Below are 12,336 nucleotides of genomic sequence, written 5' to 3'. Positions count from 1 at the left end.
CCTGAAATTTTAGCACCTGGGCAAGGACATAGTTTGGTGGTCATCCTTCCCAGATTTCTCCCTATGTATGCACTGACAAGTCTTTTAAATGATATTGGTAATTAATAAGGCTAGAAGTATACCTTGTATTGGGACTGATAGACAGTGACCCTTTAATTTATTGTCCACATATGAATACTTTTGTGAGTGAAGAATTAGGCTGGGACAGGAGGGATGGACCTGACCTGTTTCAGGTAACTTGGACTGGGATTACCCACCTCCTAGACCTGTTGCTCCATACAGATTTGTTCAATACATTTATTGAACATTAATTCTATGCTGGGCATTAATCGATAACATAAATAAAACACAGACAGAGCTCTTCTGGCCTCACAGTCCAATAGCTGTTAAATGCCATGCAGTGAAGCCTGAACTAGAAGGAAGCCTATCATATTATGGGAAGATAAATGGTTAATCCATGAAGGCTGAGTTTCAAATGGAGTTAGCCTGGCAGGGAAGGGAGCAAAGGACATTCCCACTCAAAAAAGATGATCTATGCAAAGTCTGTAAAAGGGAACAACGCATATGGGATATTGGGAACTTGCCAAAGGCTCAGGAGGATGAGAAATTTTGGTGGGAAAATCATCAGACATTCATTTTAGAATGCTGGATTAAGGTGTAACCCGTAGGGAAGATTAGATTGTTGAGGATGATCTTGAGAGTCTGAATCAACAGTGTTTGGGGCAATGGAGAGGAGAGCGTCATGGAGCCAAACTCAGGCACGGGGCTGGATTATGGAAACATTCACAGAAACCGAGAACTCTGGAGGAGGAGCTGGTTTGGGAGGGCAGGAAGGAGGTGATGGATATATTTGTGCAGTTTGAGAGTCTAGGAAGGCAAACAGGTGGAGGGGTCTGTCTTTTTGATCTTGGAACTCTGTAGAGAGATCTAGGCTGGGGAGAGAAATTGAGGAATTGGTAGTTTATAGTCATATTTGAAGCCATGGGAACTTGAGGCCAGTTTGATTTTTATTACTTATCATGAATTTCTATTAACTCTGGTTCAAGGTTATTGAATTTGTAATAGAGTAGAATAAATGGTAGCTTAAATGATGACATTTTGAAATTCACTCATCCCCACCCATTTTCATGGAAGAAACATTTGTCTGGGAGATCTGAAACACCATTATTCAGAATTTATTGTCCAAAGGAATTGGCAAAGAGTCTCTCAGCCAAAAATCAAATTTAGAAAAGTCAATCTTCTTTCTGTTTTATAACAAAAAGGGTAATTAACAGTTCTCTGGTTAAACACTGCAAATAATTACAGTCCAGCATGCATCCTAGGGACAGGGAGACTTGGAACCCTTGAAATCCACACACAATCTTGACCTTCTATAGCCACTACCACTTTCTTTCTTGCTTATCATTAATACCTCTCCTCTGAGAGTTGCTTGTCTTTTGAGGATTCAGCATTTGCATAAAGAACAAAAATATGAGGGAGAGAATAATGGAAGAATAAGGGAGCTATAGGAGAAACTTTAGAGATTCTTGATTCAACCGTGTCAGTGTTTTAGAGGAGGAAGCTGAAGACCAAAGCATTTCGTGCCCCAGGTCACCCAGGGCCCACAGCAAGCAGAGGTCAAAGTGCTCAATCATTCCCATCCTAGCCTAGCATCCCCTGGAAATGAAGGAGCAATCCCTTCCTTACTTAATAAATACAAATTTGGGGGCACCTGGGTGGCTCAGTGGGTTAAGCCGCTGCCTTCGGCTCAGGTCATGATCTCAGGGTCCTGGGATCGAGTCCCGCATTGGGCTCTCTGCTCGGCAGGGAGTCTGCTTCCCTCTCCCTCTCTCTCTGCCTGCCTCTCCATCTACTTGTGATCTCTCTCTGTCAAATAAATAAATAAAATCTTTAGAAAAAAAAATAAATACAAATTTGGTTTGACTTTTTGCCATTTATTAGCCATCAGGGTCTCAAAATACTGATAGATACAAGAATGTAATAACTACATCTTAACTGGATGACACGTAGGAACAGAAAGAGAAAGGAGACAAAGGAGCACTTCCCCTCAGTTGCTTTGTATTTTTCTCCTTAATTGCAAATGTACAAAGTGTGTTACTCTTCTGGTTACATATCCTTTATTTAATTGCACTGAAAGTCATAAGGTCCCAATATTACCTCTGATTTAATAAGCATTATTATTACCATACGATATGTATACTACTTCCTAAGCATTTTATAACCATGGCCATCCTCCTCTCAAACTAGCAGAAACAGACACATCAGAAAGGGCAAAGAAGTAAGAGATTCTGACATCTTCTACTATTTTTTCCCATTAATTTTCTGCAATCCTACTGAAGAAAAGTTCACTGGGTGAGTGGGATCTAGGCATTGGAGACAGTGTGGCTCAGTGGAAATAGTGAAGAAGGCAGGGGCTCTTCAGCCTGTGGCCTTCAGGGGCCACTTGTGGCTCCAACCCCGATTCACTCCTTAATGGAAAATTGGGCCGGATCGCTTTTATGGCTCTCGGCAACTCTAACAGTCTATTATTCCAACAGTCCAGGCAGAAATTTTCATTTTCCTGCCATTTTTGACTCCTCATACTTTTTCTTATCCTATCTAATGTGTTGGTGAATCCTGTCACTTTATTGGGTCAACATTAATTTACTATTTATTATTTATGTCCTTGATGCCAGCCGATGTCTTAGATGCCTTTTTTTTGCCTGTCATCTCTTACATTCATTAGACCTGCCTCCCCTGAGGGCTGAGAACACCCAATATCTGTGACTTCTATTTGTTTGCCTCCCAGAGATTAAGTATACCTTCCTAGTTCACAAATGAAATGCCCACACTTAAACACACACTCTACCATATTCCTTCCTGAAAAGGACAAATATACCTCCTGAGTAGCCCAAGGTATTAATCTTTGACTCTTTTAATTTAGCATTAGAAAATGAGAAGCAAGTTGAACAAATTATGTTACCTATTTAAAATCTACATTATTGGGGTGCCTGGGTGCTTCAGTCATTGGACGTCTGCCTTCAGATCAGGTCATGATCCCAGGGTCCTGGAATTGAGCTCCACATCTGGCTCCCTGCTCAATGGGGAGCCTGCTTCTCTCTCTCCCTCTCCTACTGTTTGTGTTCCCTCTCTCGCTGTGTCTCTCTCTGTCAAATAAAATCTTTAAAAAAATTAAAATCCACATTATGTCCTAGATACACCATATTTTGGTCTAAATAGGAAATAACAGAATGCTCAGCAATAAATACTCCCAGATGTAGTTTGGGTTGATTTTTATACGCAGAATTTCAAGCATTATCTGAAGCTTGCTTGTATTGCTTTTTAAAAATTTCATTTTATTTGATTGTTTCATTTACAAAATGGCAGCCAGAGACATTTAGGACAGTGGAAATGTATGTCTCCATGGCACATATCACAGATAGAAAGTGTGTACATGTGAGGACTTCACACATCCATATGCATGTTATCCAGTGCTCTGTCGAGCCGTCCTCTTAATTACGCTTTATATATGCTTTGTGCAGCCGGGCATTGATCTTTCAAGTACCGTTGTCTGGTTCAAAGACTTGTAATTAGGCAGAAAGATCTGGTAAAATGGATTCTATGGAATTATTCAAATATTCTGTGTGTATGAAATTGTTCATCTAGAATTATTTATCTGGAAAAAGGCACTTTTAAATATGCACCGAGCCTATTTCAAAATTTCTATTCATCTCCATTATTTCCTGATATATCATGCATTTTTTGGACAGTTGCAAATTGCAGGGCTTTTCTGTTTTGATATGAAACTGCTTTGTGCTTTCCTGTGGGCTTGTTAATTGGTGAGCTCTTTATCCATGAGATCAAGAATCAGTGCCTTCTTCATTAACCCGTTGTGAGCTCTAAGGTATTCCCAGGGGTGTGGAAAAGAGGACTTGCCTTTGAGACTTCGTGCTGTCCCTATTCTTTTACAAGTCAGAGCACAGCCTGGAAGATGCAATTGAGAATGACAAGAAGAATTTAGTAAATAGCTTAGAATAGAATCTCCTGATACTGAAGACTATAATGAGCCTTTTTGTCTTTTTTTTTTTTCCATTTTTCCATTTGCATTTGCAATTCCTTCTACTTATGGAAACTTTCTCCTGCAGGAGGAAACAATCCTGATAGGGATTTTAAAATATATAATTGAATTTTGCATTGCGGTCTGAAAACCCACGAAAGGTGCAGTGTTTATTTTTCCAGAAGGCATTGTCCTGATCCGTAGGTGGTAATGTGAAAATTCTTTGAATTTTCTCCCTTGAAAACAGACCAGTAGATTCCTTGTTCCTCCTTCACACATAAACACACCATCATCACATGCCTTCCTATAAATGTATGAATGTACCTTCTAAGTAGTCTTGAGAAATTATCTCTGCACAAAGAGCTCCCTGGGGATTTACAAGGTTTGGAACTGGGGAGAGAGTGAAAGAAACCGGGCATAGTTTCAGTGACTCTTGGGGATTTAAATTCTCCGTTGCCACAGGACAACCCTTTTCTAGGACACGACTGTTGCTCCATTGGAGCATTTTTAGGGTATGTTTTTTTTTCCTTCTGATTAGCCTCTGTTTTTTGCTCCTGCTGCTGCTGCTGCTGTTAAGTGCCCGTGAGTAAGCAGGCAAGATTTTTTTTTACATGACTCTTAACAGCTTTTACCTCAGAACGATTTTTAGTCTGGTGGTTTGACTAGTTTTTCTTAAAACACACGCACACACACACACACACACACTTGCATGCATGTTGACTTACCATCCATCCTTCAGCCTGAGCCAGTAGGATCTTCTTGGTCAGCCTGGAAATCGGTGGTGATCACCGCAGGGTCCTTTAGATTGACTAGAATGACAATCCCTAGGGGTGGGGGCTTCGAGTGCCCACGCACGTATCACCTGCCTGTTTAGTCATCGTTATAATGGCACTCAGGGACTATTTGCAGGCAGTGAAACCCATTTTCCCCCATTCCCTCTGTTTTCTCCTTGCTCATCCCCCCCCCTTTTTTTTTTTACTGAGGTGGGTACACTTTGAATATTTCATTTCTTATATAAATGGCCCATGAAAAAAGGATAAAAATAAAGCATGTTGTGTGTCATAGAGGCTTGTTGGGGCACACAAATTTCCCATTTGCTAAGGTATTCGTAAGGTGAAGATGGCCTTCTGAGGTGCACAGTAATGATGCAGAAACATGAAAAGAGCACTTGACAAGTGAAACAGCCTGCGTGATGGGAGGGACTTGGGGCTAACTAGCTGTATGATTAGGCAAGTCCTTTCACCTTGCTGAGCCTCATTTTAGTCACATCTAGTCTCTTCCAAACTGAAAAATTCAATTATTTTTATTTCTATGAATTTTCCCTTATGAAAGAATAATGGTGCCTGCCTACATACTTTATCCTGGTTTTCTTATAAGATCTTTAAGCTTCTCAAAATCATACTAAATGAACAGAAAAACAAATCTGTGGATAAAGACATTCAATTGACTATGTTAACTAGACTTTGTATAACCAATTCAACTGTTTTACCTTATGTAATTATAGCCACCACAAATAATGCAAAAGAACATTTAAGAAACTTATTCACTGCAATGTCTCCTTGCTTCTCTAGGGTTACCATGCCGTATACACAGAGGAGTTGCAAACTCTCCACGTCATGCTTCCAATTAATTACTTGTCATTGTACGCTTCTAGTACAAAGCTGTGCTAGTGATCAAAAAATGTGTTAATCAGACAGTACAATGAATGTGACATTTAAAATCACATAAGTACAAAACTCTTATAGGTTTTCAGACAAAGTGAACTTCAAACCAAAAAGCATTGATTAAGACAGAAAACTCTATAGCCTGAGAAGCCATATTCTACAGTGGTTATAACAATTATGAAGACCTGTGCACCAAAAAACACAGCATCTGCCTACAAAAAAACAGAAGCCACTAAAATAGACTACAACCTTAAGATAAAACAATTACTTATAGAAATCAAGTATAGAATAAAATTAAGTATCTTAAGTCATGGACATGAATAGTTCTTTGTATGAAAATTGTTGTTGAGAAAACTGAATAGCCATATTGATATTCCTCATACCATGTACAAGAAAGTGTACTCCAAATGCTTCAGAGCTCTAGAAGTTGAAAAAATTTAAAAAATTATATGTACACTGAAGAAAACATGACTGAATCCCTCTAAAACCTGGATGTAGGGAAAGACTTTTGAGTGATTATTAAAAGTTCTATTTTTTTAATTTAAATTGAATTAACATATAATGTATATTGTATATAATGAATATATTCAGAAGTAGAGGTCAGTGATTCATCAGTTTTGTATAATACCCAATGCTCATTACATCATGTGCTCTCCTTATTGCCTGTCATGCAGTTACCCCATTCACCCACTGTCCTCCCCTCCAGCAACCTCAGTTTATTTCCTATGATTAAGAGTCTCTTATGGTTTGTCTTCCTCTCTGATTTCGACTTCTTTCATTTTTTCTTCTCCCCCGCATGACCTTTGTTTTGTTTCTTAAATTTCACATGGGAGTGAGGTCATATGATAATTGTCTTTCTCTGATTGACTTGTTTTGCTTAGCATAATACGCTTTAGTTCCATCCCCATCGTTGCAAATGCCAAGATGTCATTTTTTGATGGCTGCATAGTATTCCATTACATATATATATATATCTCCCACATCATCTTTATCCATTCATCTGTTGATAGATAGACATCTGGGCTATTTCCATAGTTTGGCTATTGTGGACATTGCTGCTATAAATAATGGGGTAAAGGTGCCCATTCAGATCACTACATTTGTATCTTTGTGGTACATCCCCAGTAGTGCAATTTCTGGGTCATAGGGTAGCTCTATTTTCAACTCTCTGAGGCCCTTACTATTTTCCAGAGTGGCTGCACCAGCTTGCATTCCCACCAGCAATGTAGGAAGGTTCCCCTTTCTCAGCATCCTCAACATCCTTACCCGTCTTTTGCTGACTTGTTAATTTTAGCCATTCTGACCAGTGTTTGGTGGTATCTCATTGTGGTTTTGCTTTGTATTTCCCTGATGCAAAGTGATGATTTTTTTCATGTGTCTGTTGGCCATTTGTATGTCTTCTTTGGAAAAAATTCTAATACAGCAAAACAAAATATAAAATGGTCTCCATAAAAAAAAAAAAAAAGCTCTGCAGGTTAAAAAGCAAACAAAATACTCAAAAGGAAAAACACTGTAAGCAAACAATTTAAAAGAAAAGTGGCCTCTGGGAGAAAATATTTTCAACATTTATCACAGATAAAAGGCTAATAATCCTAATTAGAAATCAGCTTTTGAAAATTAAGGGGGAATGAACAAAAATCCTATAGAAAAAATAGCAAGTGACATGATAAATTCACAAAAAAGAACATACAAGAAAAGACATTCAAGTTGACTCACAATCAGACGTGTAAATGGAACCAACACTGGTAAAATTCTCATCCACCAGACTAGCAAATTTAAAAGCTTAAGAATATATATTTTTTGGAAACAAGCACTCTCATACATTGCTAATGGAAATAGAAAATGGTTACAAATCTTCACAGAGGAGGATTTGGTAATATGTGCATTTGCTTTTTGATCCTGCAATCCCACTTCTAAGAATTTACCCTGAAGATAAACCTCCAACAATATAAATATATATATACATAAGGTTGTTCATTGAAGCATTTGTTGTAATTGCAAAATATTGGGAACTAAAGTATCCAAACATAGAGATTCATTCTATAAACTATAATATATACACACACTATACCATTATGCAGCTGTAAAAAAAAGTTATGAGGAGACCTCTAGAATGGAGTGATTTTTAGAATATACTTAAATGAGAAAAAAAGCTATGTGCCAAAGACTATGTTAGTATGCTTCTTTATATGTATGAAAGAAGAGAAAATTAAAAAGCATGCTTATTTCTGGTTATCTTTACTAAGAGCTACACAGGAAGAATGAGGAAACAATGAAGTGTTTATAAGGGGTGAGTAGAGAATAGGATGGAAGGGATATGGAAGAGAAAAATACTTTGAGTACATATTTTTATGTTTTAACTTTTGAAAGACTGTCGTGCATACAAATTCAGAAAATAAAATCAGTAAGAATTGGAAGCAAGCTGCAACAAATGAAACAGTATTTCATAATGAATATTTAAACCCAACTGAAGGGAAAAGAAAGGAAGGGAGGATCCATGTATCTTAGAAACACAGAATTTGATTATATATCCTTCGTCTTGGGAAGGGTGGAGTGGCATTTGCAAACAAATCCTCACCTCTCTTGGTATGTTTGTTTGGGGATCAGGCAAAGCAATTTTCAAGCTATCTTAGATATATTATAGGAATGAGCAAATAAATAAATGTGTTGATGTTGGGATCTCACTTTGGAATAGACACACAAATAGGGAATGGGAGAAGACAAGGAAGCTATCCCATAGGGATATACAAAAACTGGCAGTATCTGAGTGAATTCATGATTTATAAAATATGTATTTTTTTATGTATGCATGTATAATTGTATTTGTATATAATTGTATCTGTATGTACTAAAAAAAAAAAGGTAGGAGGATACTGCAAGAATATAGAAATCAGCATGAATGGGTTTCTTCTGCCTAATCTTAGACAATGTGAGCATCAATGTAATTAAGGGTAGTAATGAATTATAAACCATTAAAAATAATAGGAATCCATCAGTCCTGCCAGTAACCAAAAGGCAAACACAATAATAAATGAGGGAAAAGGAAGGTCTTTCTTCCAGTAGAATGCTGAGGGTTGAGTGGTGAATGGGGAAGGCCAGAGGGTGTGCAGGAGCTGGAAGAGGCATGGTAAAGACAGGGTCAGTCAAGAATCCTCAAATGATACTAAGTCTAGGGAGAATTTTTTAAAAAATATTTTATTTATTCTAAAAAGAGATAAAGGGGCAGAGGTAGAAGGGGAGAGAATCCCAAGCAGACCCCCCCTGCCCCGAGCACAGAACCGGATGTGGGGCTCAATCTCATGACCTTGAGATCATGACCCCAGTCAAAACCAAGAATGAGAGGCTTAACCGACTGAGCCACTTGGGCACCCTTACGGAAAAATTTTGATGATGAGGAAGAGAATATGTGTACAGTCGTGGTGTCTTCCTGCATATTGCTTATTATTGGTGAGGGAGGAAATCTGTAGCAGTGTTACAGTCCAGAAATTGGGCAACACCTTGACCAGATGATCAAAATTGGCCTCATCAATGAGACATTTTACATCCTAAGCTGTGATAGTGAGAAGGACACATCATCTAAGTAGCATTCTGGTCTACAGTGATACCTGAATATAATTGTGAGGAACAGTAGACACACTTAATGTGAGGAATGTTCTATTGAAATAAATAATAAATGAGGGAGTAGGGAACTATATTCTTCAAAAAGGTCAATTCTGTAGAAGACATTGAAAGTTCTTATAAAAGACTATTTAATATTCCAGATTAAAGATTGTCAAGGCCTGACAGGTAAAGAAAATAATCTGACTGTAGACCAGATCCTATACTGGAGGGCATAAAAATGGGATAAAAGATATGTATGAGGCAGCTGATAAAACTTGGAATACTAATTGTAGATTGCAGAACAGTGTTCATGTAAAACTTAAGTTAGTAACTTCACTGTGGCCAAGTAAGAATACCCCTATTCTTGGATGATAAAGGACTTGATATATGTAACTATTTTAGGGATAAAGAGGTACATAATCTACCTTTAAATAGTTCCGGGGTTGGGGGAATGAGGAAGAGGGACAACAAATGATAAATAAGGTAAAATGTTAAATTGGTGAATCTGGTCAAAGGGTAGATGGGTATTCTTTGTTCTGTATTTATCTTTGCATTTTTAGAATTACTAAAAATTCTGTTAAAGGTCTTTAAAGATGGAGGAAAATCTTTCTCACATGCATCTGGAGGGGGCTTCCATAGCAGTTAGGAGATAGCCCTTGTCACTTTATTCAAGCACATCATATGAACATGTCAGGCCAGTCCTGTGGCCCCTAGGATTAGGCTAGGGCTCTCTCCAGAAACTCTTCCAGAGACCCACCTACCAAGCAGCCCAATGTCCCAGCCCAGTGATGCTGGGCACATTTAATGTGTTTCACTATAATTGTGTTTCTGAAGATGCTAGCAAGATATCGCAAGCATCCATTTTATTTTGTAGCTCTTTTTGTGAATTGCAGAGGGTGTGGGCTGCATTTAGAGCCACCAAAACAAGTAGTGCCCAAGATGAAAGACCAAGTGTAAATGTGGAATTGTCTCTACTGAATCTTTCCCACAAAATGATGGTTGGTGTGGCAACTGGGATAATTGATGCTATTGATCTTGAAATGTAGCAAACCTTAGTGGTCATTAAAAACCTTCGCAGTTTTCTGCCCACCTCTGCACTTAGAAATGATTTTCTAATTGAGATGGGAGGATTAGAGAAATTAAAGAGCCAGACTGTTGTCTCCTGCTGAGATAACATGGTTTTTTCCACTTTTAAGTCAGAATGTAGGTGGAAGAGACCATTCATTGAGCATAAGAGATGAAGGTAAGAATGGGGTCAAAGGTGAATGAGGATCACATTTATTTTGTGGGGCTTGATCTCAATCTTTTTTAGATATGTAATAGCCAACATTTATTGAGTGTTCTGGGAGAGACATGCTGAACCCTCTTGGGGACAGGCTAATTCAATCACCGTGTCCCTTTTAGAGATGAGGAAACAGGCACAGAGATGTAATTTACTCAGTTAATGAATGGGAATTACTCCAGAGCCTGCAGGACCAAAGTAGGTAGAACCTGAGATTAAGGGCATTTAATACAGAATAAAAGAATGAGCATGGAAGACATCTTCTCAAAGGCCGTGTTCCTATAGAAAGCATCAAAGATTAAGACTGTAACAGAATGGGTCGAAACGTGTACACTGGTGTGTTCCTAACAGCTTTGAAAGTTAATCTTTAAGTCTTAAGCTTTAAAATTGTCAAGTGACAGTTGATGTATTGTGAATTGTTAATGGGTTAATAGATACTCTTTGGGGAAATGAATTTCCTAATCAAATATGATTAGGAAGCAGGACATGGCATCAGAACATTAACAAAAATAATATCTTCCATATTATTGGTCCTGGGAACATGTCTGGGATATTGTGGGGTTTTGTTTTGTTTTTCCTATGCCCTGGTTCTGTGAATTTGTTTACTATGTATTGCTTTGCTGTCAGTGAACCTTTATCAGTGATGACCCAGAAGATTCCCCCAAAAGATCATGTAGTTGAGAGAAGAGAATAAATACAAAAGGATTTGTATTTGTATTTTTGTATTTTTTTTTTCCACATCAACCTCAGCCTTCTCTACTAGCTTAACTTCCTTCCAGATCACGTTGGATCCATTTTTATTGGTGGAGAGGTGTTTCATTAGAAAGATAAAGGAGTTTTAAAGGTGATCAAGAAAAGAAGTAAGCATAATTTTTCCTATGGTTCCTCTGGACTATAAAAGAATGAGGGTACTCTATTTAGGAATTTCTGTTAAATTGCTTTAATTAAAAATAAAAGAAATAGCATCTAGAATATAAATAATAAGCTATGTTGAATCATCTTTGGAGATATCAGCAATAGGGTATACATTTATAGCATGGGGTATATCTCCCATTCCACCCTACAGTGTTTGATTTTTATAACCTGTGATGGCTGAACATGGAACTAGGGAAAGCTATATAGTACCCCTCCTGTAGGTCACTGCTCTGTTGTGCCTGCGGAAAGAAAGCAGCTCTGTGGGGAGGGAGAGGAGATGGCCACGAAGTCCTAATAGGCCATTTCTGTCTTCTCCCTATGATTGTTCTCAATCACTTGGCAATCACGATGCTATTAGGAGCGCCCTGACTGAAGACACTCACATGCTTAGATTTGCCATTAACAACATTGACAGGGAGCTTTGAGGTTGCTGCGGAGCTGATGGGTCTTGAGGGCCTTGAATTAGAAATGTGCCTGTCCTTATGACATGCTGACGTGGCCCAGCTCCTCCTGTGGAAGGACACTCAGGCAAGAATAGGAAACTGTACATGTGTGAACATCTCAAATATTTTATCTCCTGTATCTCTTTTCATATTCGACAGTATATTACGTGCAAGGGCAGGAAGTCATGATTGTTGTCTGATATGGTGGTGGTGGCTTTACTAAAATGGAAGTTGAGCTTTCCCTGGAAAACAGGATTCATAGAGGGACTTACAGAATTCCTCCCTTCCCTAGACCTTCGTCCTCTGGCCACCCTGTCTCTCCACCATGCTGAGCCAGTGCCAGATGAAAGAGACACTGCCAAGGTCTACCAGTCCAACTTGATACTTTAAGTTTCA

The sequence above is a fragment of the Mustela lutreola genome, chromosome 6 (genome assembly GCF_030435805.1).
Source record: "Mustela lutreola isolate mMusLut2 chromosome 6, mMusLut2.pri, whole genome shotgun sequence".
In the NCBI taxonomy this organism is placed as follows: Eukaryota; Metazoa; Chordata; class Mammalia; order Carnivora; family Mustelidae; genus Mustela; species Mustela lutreola.
This window is presented reverse-complemented; position numbering follows the sequence as displayed.